Source organism: Balaenoptera physalus (genome assembly GCF_965194825.1).
Source record: "Balaenoptera physalus genome assembly, chromosome: 8".
In the NCBI taxonomy this organism is placed as follows: Eukaryota; Metazoa; Chordata; class Mammalia; order Artiodactyla; family Balaenopteridae; genus Balaenoptera; species Balaenoptera physalus.
Window position 1 is genome coordinate 95052910 of NC_138887.1, and position 13702 is coordinate 95066611.

General features: G+C 38.6%; 1 long non-coding RNA gene and 1 pseudogene across 2 annotated transcripts; both read right to left on the reverse strand.

Moving 5' to 3' along the window:
- Positions 1-1719: 1719 nt before the first annotated feature.
- On the reverse strand, positions 1720-8021 carry LOC309665732 (small ribosomal subunit protein eS26 pseudogene; annotated as a pseudogene). Its single transcript has one exon. The product of its transcript is annotated as a small ribosomal subunit protein eS26 pseudogene (transcript).
- A 1126-nt stretch (positions 8022-9147) lies between these two features.
- LOC309665768 lies at positions 9148-12964 on the reverse strand. The gene is made up of 2 exons (XR_014266679.1): positions 10183-12964; positions 9148-9877 (listed from the first exon to the last, which is right to left on the reverse strand). It is a non-coding gene; the product is annotated as an uncharacterized lncRNA (long non-coding RNA).
- Between the last annotated feature and the right edge of the window lie 738 nt (positions 12965-13702).

Consider the following 13702-nt stretch of genomic DNA (forward strand, 5'->3'; position numbering starts at 1 on the left):
AGTTAGCAGTTTTGAAACACTTTCATTTCCCTAAACTTTCCCATTATCCTCTACTCCCAAGTTTTGCTGAGATAGACTAGTATTTTTAGTTCTAGACTATTATTAGAATTTCCCTTGCAGTATTACAAAAATTATCTTCTGTTTCAAAAGTCCTTGTTTAGCAGTTACACTGCATATTTTCAGCACTCTCTAAATACCCAAGGTTTATTGATTACCTTATCATCAGTTTACCTTATCAACATTTATCATCTGTTTTAAGATGTTGTAGTTGGGGGGTTGAATAATGGCCCCCCAAAAGATATGGAAAGTTCTAATCCCCACTTCCTGTGAGTGTGACCTTTGTAGGATCTTTGTAGATGTGATTATTTAAGAATCTCAAGATGAGGTCATCCAGGATTTAAGATGGGCCCTACCTAAATCCAGTGATTCGTATCCTTAAAAGAGAAAAGGAGATGGGGGACTTGAGACACAGGGAGGAAGACTATGTGAAGATGAAGGTAGAGATTGGAATTATGCTGCCACAAGCCAAGGAATATGAAGAGCCACCAGAAGCTGGAAGAGGTCCCTGGGCAGACATGAATGCTCCTGGACTATGGCTGTTGAGGGTCTAGAGGCAGGTGTCAGGGCCCCTTTAACATTTGCAGTTGGACCGAGGTCAGCAGGCCTACCTCCAGGTGCTTACAAGGGTGTGTCTCCTGGTGGGTCCCTGGAAGGGCAGGAGTATTCCTGGTTCACGGCTGAGAGAGGCTAGAGCCAAATTACAGGGCTAGCTCAGGATTTGCAGCTGGACCTAGGTTGGAGGTCCTGCCTCAGGGCACAGATAGACATGTCTCCCCGGGCGGTGGAGGGGGGGTTGCCTGGATAGTCAGGACTACCATCCTGAGAGGGGTTGCAGCTGGATCACACACCACTTCAGGGTCCACAGCCAGGACTGAGGTCGGCTGGCCAGACACCTGGGGCATAGGCAGGCATGACTCCTGCGAAGTCCTTTGGCAGATGGTGTTGTGGCAGGACAATGCCAAACGGGGCTGTAGAGGAGTCCACGGGGAGACAGGGCTACTTTCAAGTCTGTAGCTGGGACCACAATTGGAAAGTGTGCTATCTGCGCATGGGCTGCCTTTTCAAAACAGCCCTCCTTGGTCTTGGGCTCTACCAGGCTTTCGCAGTCTCCTACTTGGATCCCAAAGCTCCCACAAAGGCACTTTTGCCTATGGACGGTTGCCGATTTATTGTTGCTGAGTTGGGGGGAGATAAGCAGGAGACCTCCTATTCCACCATCTTGCTGATATCACTCTGAGGTTGGCTCCTTCTGAGGGCTGGGAGGGAGAATCTGTCCCATGCCTCTGTCCTAGCTTCTGGTGGTTTGCTGGCAAACTGTCCCTTGGCTGATCTCTGTCTTCATATGGCTGGTCTCCCTGTGTGTGTGTCTGTCTTCAGATTTCCCCTTTTAATCAGGACACCAGTCATGTTGGAATAGGGACCCATCCTATTCCAGTATGACCCTACCTTAACCACTTACATCTGCAATGACCCTATTTACAAATAAGGTCACATTCTGAAGTTCTGGGGGGTTAAGACTTCAACATATGAATTTTAGGGAGATGTAAAGCTTTCTGGGAAACAAGTAGAGCTCTTCCTGAAGGAAAGCATAAGGACTCATAATTTAAGAAAATAACCCTACTTTACTTTTATGAAATCATTAGAAATATTACAGACGAATTTCTTTTTTTTTTTTTAAAGTATAATTTCCACTTTATTGTCTTTCCAGGGGACAGTATTTCTTTAGTCTTTAAGGACTTAGCTCTTTACATGGGCTTTGGTGGAGGTCGTGGGGCAGCACCCGCAGGTCTAAATCGGGGTGGAGGTGTTCGGTCCTTCCGGGCTTCCCGAGAACAATTCCTGACTACCTGGCTGTGAATGGCATAACTCATGCAGTAATGCAGTTTCACATACAGATTGGGAAGCACATAGGCATCGAAAACACTCGCTTTGGAAATGTCCCTGACGGCTGCGGCCTCTATGATGTTCCGAATGACGAGCTTCTTAATGGCCTTATCCTTGGGCATGCATCAGGCACAGTTGGTGCAGCGAATAGGCGGCACGTGGCCATGGTCCTTTTTGGCATGACCATTATTCCTTCTTTTCTTGGTCATCTTGGAAGCCAGGAGGTGAGAGAGCTAGATGAAGTTCTTAATTGTATATGTATGTATGTGCTTTATGTATTCATATCTTAGGATTTAAATATATGAAAATGAGCTTTATATTCTATGGCAGTTTTCAAAGTAAAAATGTTATTTTCCTCTTCTCTGTAACGTCTTTTGTAGTTATTACAGTGATTCAGGTCTTCTGTACTAATAAGTCACACAGAAAACATGTAGATACTAATCACTACAAAAAAAGCCTTTCACAGTCTACAAGCTATAAGTTGGTCTGATTAGTGTAGCAAATCCCAATGAGCATGCTAAAGCCCACATACTAATTGTAGCTGTCATTCCACAAACTAACCAAAGTCCTTTTCTAGTTGTAATAGAAAAGGAAAGGAAAGTGGAGGACAGAGATTTTCTGATGGTGTGTGGTCAGTTATTGAATACTGACACCTAGGAACAGCAATGGGGCTGAGAGGCTGAGAGAGCTGTAGAAAACAAGGATCCAGGGATAAATAAAGGGACGGAGGATGGGATCCAAATAGTGACAGGACTTGTGCCCCTGAGTAGGTGCCAAACCACGTTCCTGGACGTGCTTTCTTCTAAGAATTGCTTAATTTTGTCCAATAATTTCTCTCTCTAATAGCACAATTTTCTAATAAATGAAAGTCTACCGATCTCTGAGAAGACATTCCTGTAACACATGACAAAAGGAGGAAAATACATCTTCAATTTTGCTGTGTGTCTTAAACAGGAATATTTTGAGTTCATATTTTCACACATTTTAAATTAAAAACTATATTCATTATTAATTCACTAGGGTAAGCTAACAACTACGTATAGCAAATAACCCCCAAATCTCAGTGACTTAACATAATAAATGTTTGTCACTTACCTTATATCAGATGTGGGTCAGCAAGGGGTTGTGGCATTATTCAGGCACCTAGGATCCTTTTGACCTGGTAGCTTCCCAGTTTCCTAAGGCCTTGGAGTCCTCTACTATATTCCGTTCAGCTGGTGAGACAAAAAAAGGGAGCAAAAAGTATCAGTCAGGATGTTCCTATAGGGCAGGCTAGAAGTGGCAAATATCACCCCCACTCACATTTAAAGACCAGAACTCGGTAACATGACCCTATGTCACTGAAAGGAGGCTGGACTCTCAAAGTCTACGTTTTGTCCTAAGAGGAAAAAGACGTTTTGCAACCATATAGCAGTATCCCTGCCACACACTGAAATCACAATAATTCTAATTGGTCATCATCACAATTGGTAAGAGATAGATAGATAGATAGATAAATATACACACACTAGAAGTATGTGTGTGTGTAGAGATTCTTAACACAGGAACAGCATAAGTGAATTTCCAAGCAGAATGTTTGCCTCCTTAAGCTAACACACTTTTTGCAGCTATTTTAGAAATATTTGTGTGCATACAAAAATGTAATGGAAAAACTGAAAGCAAAAACACATGCCATTGCTTAAAGCCATGCTTTGATAAGCCTATTTACTTGAAAATAATACAAATGTTTCTTGGAAAGGATTGATAATGCAGTCTTTTAATTACTTCAGACAGTCTTTTCTCTCAATTCACCCACTTCATAATTAGTGAAGTTATGTTAGCCTAGGCTGAATTGAGATGATAAAAATCAAGAATGTGCTAATTCTAAGAGCCTTTATATTTGCACTAATAAGGAGCTCACCACATTTTTTTCTTTTCACAACTACTGTAAGTAACTGATCTTTTTTTTTTTTCTGGGAAATATCTTTTTTCAATATTGCTGAGTGTCTATCGGCATGTGGAAAATAATAGGAGCATTGTAGCCTACCAAAGTGCTATTTAAAGAAATGGAAAGATTGGAAATGCTGTCCTCACTCTAGGGCCTGTTACTATTTCTTGAAGGTCAAGAGTAATGCTTGGCACTTAGAAGAAAGGAGTCTTGCAGGATCTTGACCAACATTTATATGCAAAGATATGTTGTCATGTGTACTCCAGGGATACAGATCATATAGCCCACCTTGACCATAGCCAATTACCAGTAGAAAAGTAATGTAATGGAAGTCTTACCACTTTTCTTGGGAGGTGTCATGCCCTCTGAAGCATTGCTGGAGATATTATAGTGCCATAATGAGACTCATAATTCATGTCAGCCCCAAGCATTTTCACTCATTTATAAATGTTTTAGAGCCCTATGATTCATAATGCCATGAACTGGTTTTCTTTCAGAACCGTTATGCTCCCATTAGTACCAACCATTCCTGCTTCTTGCCTAGAGACAAGCCCTGAAGTAATATATTATAAAGTTTGGTGCTCTCCTTGAATTGCTATAGTCAAAAATCTTTTCTAGGTACTGAGCTAGTGCAAAATAAAAGTTTTTAGACAAATATTAAAGCTTGGGGAAGAAAACAAGAAAGCAAGGAAAAAGTTCTTCATCTAAGGTATCATTTGAGAGTTATTCTCCATTGTTAATACAATGTACATTTTCTTTGTATGCCAGAACTGTTATACCGTAGGGAAAGGATAAATATCAATGCTTAATTGACATAAAATTAAGGTGAAACTGGCCAACTATTGAATAAAACACAAGTTTTATAATAAGAAGTCTTTTGACCATCATTCTGATTTTTATCTCTTTCCTCATAAATAATGTTTACAATGCATTTTCTTTTCTTTTTAACCTCACTCAGCAATTCATTTTTCTAGTTAATTAAAACAATTAGACATTATTCTATTGAGCAGACCAAAGCAGTTCTTAAAATCATTTGAAGTCACATAGCGTAAAACACATGTTGTCAAGGTGCAGGAAGTCCTTTCATTTGTGAGGCATCTTCTCTATGGCTGTTGCTCTTCGCTGGCAATATCCTCTCCAGAGTCCATTTGCTGTTCTACTCAGTATGACCCATTTATCATCCCCTGAAGCACAAAGTGGCATAGCAGTGCAGCACTGCAGAAACGATCTTTGATTCTACTTTACTCAACAAGATTCGTTAGACTCATCTATTGTTTAAAGGTCCACTGAAGGCTCAGTCCAGCTCTAGTTACTGAGCCAACTCAAATTTGGGCAGGAAGTTATCAACAGCTGCCGATGCCCTATACAATGGGACTTACAATTAAGTTCCTCTGCTAGATCTGGAATCCCATTATCTACAGATGATTTCTGTAGGTCTTTGTTATTGGTCTCCCTGCTGCTTTATGTTGTTAAAGGAGAGCCTGGTATCTCTTCCTAGTTTCAACCTACTACCTCACTCTGAATTTTGGCATCAGGTGTAAGGGCTCTTCTGCCCCAGAATCTCCATCATATGGAATTTTGTCCCAGATCCCAGCTCCAGAACTGGAGTTTTGCTGCTGTGAAGTGGATTTCCTTGTGAACAACATCTCTCTTGTGAGTTCAGTATTCGTTCCTAACTGGATACTCTACCACCAAATTGAGGTGATGATTGCCAGGCTAATTTCCTCAGACACAGATGGATATTTTTTAGCTTTTTTGTTCTCGAATTGCCTACTTTGGGGCCATGGGATTAAACAGACAAGACATTATTTTGCAAACTTTATAGTTTCCTCCTTTACTATGTGTAGAATTATTTAAAAATTGTATTGATACTGAGTGTTTGGGATACAGGAGAGAAGCTGGAAAATATCTGGTCTCGCCATGGCTTCAGAAAAATCAACATTGGGGAGAAGAACAGAGAATAAGAGAAGCATGGATTCCAAAGAAAAGAAGTTTGTTCTAGTATCCCTAAATGATTTCCAGTAAATTCTTTCATGCCTTAAAAATAAATAATTAAGAAAAAATTTAAAACTAACCTCTAAGAGAAAATGCACCAATAAAGAACTTGGGAGACAGATAAAACTTAAGATCAGATTGCAGGCTTCACTCTAATCTTGAGTTTATTCTATTTACTTTACTCTCCTTATGGGTTCACATTTCAGGTTGAGCAATAACTGCCTTCAATTCATCCGAAGTTTGTCATCGTAGCAATCAATTTAATTTATTTCAGCAGATTTCTATTAGGCGATAACTATAATAAGGAAATAATTTAAGGCTTCCAGGAAATTTTCCAAGTGTTTTATATGTGTTAACTAATTTACTCTTTAATAATATCCATGATGTAAATGTTATAATCATTCCCATTTTACAGGTAAGAAATCTGAGGTACAATAAAGTTAAGGAACTTGCCTAAGTCTGCACAGCCTTTATGCAATGGAGCCAGGACTCGAACCCAGGAAGTTTGTCATCAGCGTCCACACTCAACGCTATAGGCATGTACATGTCATATATGTACATATAAACCTTGTCTCAATGGTTCTAACCAAAAGTTAATGATTAAAAAAAAAAAGTTAATGATTAAAGAAACAGAGTGTATACACTATACAACATATGCAGATATCTGCTTATAAATTCTTGAGGCACAGCTGCTTTGCTTGCAGAACTTTGGCAATTCTGGCAAATAAGGCAATTTTATATTTCACAATTATTTTCATTCATTTTACTCTCCAAACCAGTTCCCTTTCTTGTTTTAACAGGAAATGTAAATTTGTCATACAATTTAGCAGTGTTTTTTAAAAGCGTGTTCCGTGGAACATCTGTCTCCAAATCAAATATTCAGATTCTAGGTTTCCACTCCAAACCTGCATCGGAATCTGGGGTGGAGCCTAGGAATCTGTCATTTTACAAGCTCCTCTGGTGTGTTTAATGCTTCTAGAGTTTGATTTCGAAGCTGCAGAGCTTCCTGGCCAGGTTTTAATTTATCACTTCTGCCTGCTCCAATTTAGACTAATTAGTTAGAATATATTAACTTTCCACTCTCTGGTCCTAATTATATACCTAAGAAACACAGCTTCTTTTAAGTTGTTCGTACAGCCTTGACGTCTCCAATCCATATCACAAAGGAAAATAAACTCACATGCTTGTGTTCAACACATGATTATCCAGTCTTAGTGAAAATGTTACCCTTGCTGCCTGAGCAAACACATCATTTATAACTCCCCCCTTCAAGGATTTTTTGTTAATTTACCTTGGATCAATTCTTAGCTAATCACTGGCTCTGAATATTTTATAGCCTGTTTTCTGCATTTGTCTTAAATCTAGATTTTTTTTCCCCTAGTGATCCTTCCAAGCACAACTTTAAAAAATTTTCTGAAATGTTTGGTATTTTAAGCAGAATAATTTCCCACCAAATTTATGTCCTCCTGTTGCATATGACATTGCCACAGTAATTTCACTGTTGCTCAGCCAAAGTTAAAGCTAACTCAGAAGCCAGAGGCTATCATAACCAACTGGGTACTGAACCACGACAAGCTTAAATTCTTCAAAGCAAGGCTTCCTATACATTGTCCAGTTGACATAAGGAGTAAGTGATGGATGCTAGGATCCCAAACAATGGCTGTGCGGTCTGTCAAAGCAGATGCTATAACAAAAATTTGAAAAGTAACACTGCAAGGACATACTGAGAGATAATGGTAAATTATGTAAATTATTTGTAAACTGCTAAGAAAGATTAGAAGAGGAACAGATCTCCTGGGTGGTATTCAGAGTTAAAATGTTAATTCTGAAAAGGGCCACTGGTCAAAATATGAGGCATGACTGAGTAAAGATCAAATGCAGTAGGAGCACAATTCCCATAATCACTTAGAGAAGGTCACAATATGAGAATATATTTTGTAAACCTTAAAGCCTATAAAGGCTTTATTATCATTCTTATATATTGAAAGAAAAAACAGTCAAATGTAAATCTTTTCAAATCTACAGTAAATCTGTATTTGAATATTAGTCATATTTCTAACTTCAAGGAATTGTTTTATGTTTTCAACTGCACTGAAATATTGTGGTTAGAAATATTGATTAAAAGAGGGTAACCATTATCTGGCACACTTGGGAATCTTTTAGTTGGAGACTTGGGCAAATGGGTATGAGATTTATTTATAGATAGAGTATTGTAAGAGACTTTTTCCTGGGTGAGGTAAACTGTTTTTCTCAAAAGGCTTTACCTTTTACATCAGGAGTAAATGTAAATTGCGTTATATCAACTTGAAAAAGATTTCTGCATTATACTGTTAATATCAACACTTTACATTTTGAAAATATACATTTGGAGCCTAGAAGTTTGTGCAAAATCACTTAAAAATTCTGATTCCATTTCCTGTACCTGAGTTAATGAAGCATTTTTGGCCATACCTAGTAATATTATAATCATATTGAGTTACATTAAAGCAATATGAAATATTCATGTTAACTAAATGAATTATCTCGGTTGAGAAAGTATACAAAATATGTATCTATTATAACCCGTAACTTTGAAACTAATAGTCGTCACTAAAAAAATTTATTTCCTGGTAAATTTCGCATTTATCCTCAGGATCCACTCTAACACTCAATGAACTGTTCCCTAAGGGCCAGAATTTTAAAGGGTACAATTCTGACCTAGCTACGCACAGCCCTCCTTCTTGTCAGAGGCTGCTTGTGTCTTTTCTGATCTAAAGATTCTTTGAGTCATCAGCTCATTCTTACCCTTCCCTGGGACTCAGGTTTAAGCAGAACATTTCTGAGTTTCCAATTCTCTGCTTCCTCTTTAACAACCAGAGCCACCAACAATCCCAGTCCTCCCATGGACATTATACACACCAAACACTATTGGTTTTGGTCAGCGTTTCAACTGCACTGACACCTGCTCAAATGTTTGGATCCTTTATTTTGCAAAACTCAGTTCCTTGCTCTCCAATGTCTTCATGTGGCTGAACTGTGATGTTTTCTCCCTAGTAAAGAAATCTAGGACTAATCATGGTTTATCTTTAATGGCCAGGATACCGGAGGGTTATGATTAAGAAATGCCCTTAAGACATGTCTTAGCGTTTCTTTAAGCTAGTTTTTACTGAATTAAACAACTCAGTTAAGTAATCTATATTTATAGTGCTGAAAAAAATTAAGCAACTCTCCATTTAGATTTTTTAAATCACTAATTGCTTTTTTTCCTTCTTTTCCTTCCTCCTTCCCTTTCTTCCTTTCTCTCTTCCTTCTCTTTCTTTTTCTTTCCTGCCTTCCTCCCTTCTTCCCTCCTGGCCTCACTGTTCTCTCTCTCTCTCCCCCTCCCCCTGTCTCTCATATTTTGGTATGTGCCTTTCTAAACAACATTAATGAAGGGAAACAGATATTTTCTCTAAATAATTAGCCATGAACCAAAAATGGTTCCAAATAAATCTTCCCAAATGGCTCAGAAGAAGGGATTTTTCCCTTACTTTATTTAAAAGCTAATGGTCTGATAATGAGATTCCGTGAAAAATTAAAAGGCACTGTGCTTTTTTCTCTGTCCTTTGTGTACATAGCCTTTCAGTGGTAACACATTCTCTCTTAATTCATGTTAGGAAAATGTTGAATTTCACTAAAATCTCTCCCCTGCATGAGCCTGAAATAATGAGAAAGGCATGAAACACTTTGTAAATGCATTTGTAACCACATAGAGGCTGGAATATTATGGATGTGCAGGGCCTTACTCTGCAAGGTAAGACTTGATATGAGGAAACAGCGCTTAGAATTTGGATGATGGGTCGAGGAGAAGATAAGAAACAGTTTTCAGGAAGGGGAACAGATATAGTAAAGATGGCAATGAATTGTTGCCTATACTTCAATTTCAGAGTATTTATGTTTGGGGGAATTTCCGTAAATGTATTAACCTTTCACCAATGGTTGAGATATATTCAGAAATCTCGCTAGATCAACTCCCAGTATATTACTGTTTACCTATTCTTTTTTTTTTTTTTAATTCATTTATTTTTGGCTGTGTTGGGTCTTCGTTTCTGTGCGAGGGCTTTCTCCAGCTGCGGCGAGCGGGGGCCACTCTTCATCGCGGTGTGCGGGCCTCTCTCTATCGTGGCCTCTCTTGTTGCGGAGCACAGGCTCCAGACGCACAGGCTCAGTAATTGTGGCTCACGGGCCTAGTTGCTCCGCGGCATGTGGGATCCTCCCAGACCAGGGCTCGAACCCGTGTCCCCTGCACCGGCAGGCAGACCCTCAACCACTGCGCCACCAGGGAAGCCCCTGTTTACCTATTGTTTTGGCTATTCACCTCATGGTTATATTTAATTTGTTAGTCTATGTTATGTTTAATCTGTTAACCTCAAATTTCATAGATGTAACACAAGACAAATTTATTCCAGGCCAATTTCAGTGTTCCTAGTTGGCAAGTCGACGGTTTTGTTTCATCCCGAGGTTCAGGAACATGGATAATTCCTTCCAGCAGTCATACCATGCCCTTACTCTCTAAGCAGGTGGGAGAAGAGAAGACATACCCACTGCATCACTATCTTGGCCAGAAATTGATCAACTCAGTTCTCATTCGATTGAGAAGAACTGGTCACAGAGTCCTACTTAGATGCAAGGGGAGCTTGGAAATGTAATTATTGTCTGGGCAACTGTTTGCCACAACAACCCTAAACTCTGGGAAGCACAAATTTTGATAGACAGTTGGTTGTTTCCGTCACATTTGCCACAAGTCTTAGCTTTCTATAGATAAACCTGAACATCACTTTGGTTAATACTTTTCAGTTCTAACTTTTGGGTTGAGCAGAAGTATATGTTATAGTGCTGTGGAGAATTTAGAAGAAAATATTAAAAGAGTCCTTAGAGTTTACTCATTTCTTACAAAAGACACTTCAACAAGTAAACAGTCTTTGAAGGTAACAGATTTCTACTTTTCAGTCCTATATTCTTGGATTTTTGTATAATAGTTTAGCAACCAAACTGTGATTTGCAATGTTAATAATTCTCATATAATTTTCATCTTTGTCGGAATATATGTTCTCAACTCTTTAACATTTTCTGATTTTAAAGCATTTCCCATTAAACTTCCCCAGTAGGTCAAGTCTCCAATGCTTTCAATAGTTGCTTGTGGATATCACATAGAATGGTCACAGGGAAAGATACATAGAATCGGGAATCATTCTGCAAAGAGGGCCTAATTAGGTTTTCTCCATTCATAGAAATAGATCTTTCATCAGTGACAATACAGTGCAATTAGGGGAGGTCTCTTGTAACTTGCCATGGGTGCAGTCAGCTGCTACTAATATTTCTTTGGGAAACACTTGAATAAAAGATGTCTCATCATTTTTATGTGAGAATTCCTTCTCATGAGAGTTGCCATCAAATTCCATATTTAGGACTGAACAATATTAGTCCCTATGGCTTCACATTTAACTCCAATTTTCCTTTTTTTAATGTACACTTTGCTTTGTGGTTTCTTTAAGCATAGTCCGTGTATTTGTTAAACACCTCTAACAGGCCTCTTACTTATCTAACACTGTGAAGGATGTGTTGTTCTTCATAGAAATAGCATATCAACAACAATAATACTGGCATCGCATTTAGGGCTTACAAATAGGTTTCCATCATACTCATTTAATATTTATAACAACTTTGTGAGACTCAGAGAATGACTTGCCAAAGGAAACAGCTGGTCAAAAGCGGAACTGATTTTTAAATTCAAGTCAGTGGATTTTCTACTACATTATGATGCCCATTTAAATTTTATTACAATGCATGACGCTGAAATAATTTGAGTCATAAAATTTTGCATTGCTGATAGTAAGTGCATAGAAAGATACCAGTAAATACGTAAAGCTTCATTCAGAACTCTGAGTGACATGTCATCAGCATGGAGAAGATGGTTGGATGGGTAAAGATAAGAAAAAGCTATTCAGGAAGAGGAAACAAGTTCCTGCATAAAATCAGGAATGAGAGGGCTATGCACAGACACTGTGAGCAAACTAAAATCTATGCTAGGAGAAGGCAAAGGGGAAGAGAGTAATAAGAAAGGAAGCTAGCTAGAGCAGTTATCTGAGGCCTAAGTCTGAAGAGCTTCTAAGTCTGGCAGAGAAATGTAAACTTACTACATGGTGGTGGTGAACCAAAGTGATTTCTTGAGATAGAAGTATTAGCAGAAAGTGCTTTAAAGAAGATACTTGGCCATGGACTGTGTGATAGCTTGAAAATAGAAAGGCTGAATTCAGCCAGTCTGTTGCTGCCAGATCAAGATGCGAAGAGGATTTGGACCCGGTGGCAATGGAGTGTGAAGCAGAAGAGAGGCCAGGGCTCAGGGCTCTATTGGACATAAAGAGTAAATGAGAATAAATTGTTAAACATAAAGCCCTAAGGTTTTAACCAAGGAACCTGGAAGAATATGGAATTTAAGGGATAACTTCTTTTCAAAAATAATGTTGAGATAAAGTCTAGTTGTCAAATTACAATTTATGATGTCAGAATAAATACCTTATTTCTAATATAAGTGTTTTTCTATTGATTGGCCTATTTCTAAGCTATACAATTTTTATTTTAATCCCCAGTATTAGAAATTTCTTAGAGACTGTGTTTATTAGGTACATATTCAACTATAGGACCATTTTATCTCTTAAGAATAGGATTCTTTTCCTGTCCTAACAGAAGTGGCTATTGTATCAAAAATAAGTAAAACACTACATGTCTTCATAGAATAAGCAAGTTTGTTGCTCATATTGTGAAGCTATTAATTCTAACCTATAGCTTGCCAGTTTATACACAAAGCAGCCCTTTGGCTATTGGGCTTTAAAGTAAACATGCTTAAGACATTGTTTCTCAAAGCAGTTGGGTGTTGACAGACCCACAAAGAATTTTAGAGACCATATTTCAAACTCCCATTTTATAGACAGTAAATCAAAATTTATTCAAAACACAAGGCCAGTTAGTAGCAGAAATGGGACTGGGATTCAGATTTCTGACTCTGGATTCAATATTCTAGAATCTTCTACATGGAACATTGTTAGCAATAGATGCAAGAACTTGGATGCCAGGAATAGTTCAAAGACTGACCAAGGGCCCAATGAATTAGATGCTATTATGACACCTCCCTTTTAGGGAAGAGTAAATGAAACACATACAGTTGGAGTAACTCAGCTAGATATAGTTTGAATAACTCACTTCAGGTCACCTACTAGTGAGGAATAAAGCTGGAACTTGAAGCCAGGTGTCTGGTTCCAGAGACTGTGCCCCTGCTGCCTCTCAAGTCTTAGCTCCAATTCTACTCTTTCCAAGTACTATATGTGTCTCCTTTAAAACTGAGAATAGCAACTATCAGGAAATGAAGTAATAGAACTACCAATCATTTTCTGCCTCTTCAGTGATGATCTTTAGTTTTTGGTAAAAGGTCTTTTGATAATTAAAATCTTGAGACAATTGACATTACAGGCTCTGGCCATTGCCAGGGGTGGTAGAACATTCAGCTAAGAAAGATAGCTAATAAAAAATTTCTTATCCCACTGTTCCCAGGACCCACGGGGGAGAGAATTCCGTGAAGGAGAGCCTGAGCATTCGGGGGATGCTGAGAACCAGGACTCTAGTGGTTGGTAAAGTGCAAACAAAGACGCTGTGTTTCAATAATGAAAGGGGTGGACAGCGGCATTGACCACTGCAGGGAATTTAAGTGAGAGGAGGATTATTGGATTTGGGAATTAGGAGGCCAGGTTGTTAGTGAGCTTTGATAGAACAATTTCACTGGAACCTCGATTGCAGAGGGCCAAGGAATGAACATGAAGTTAT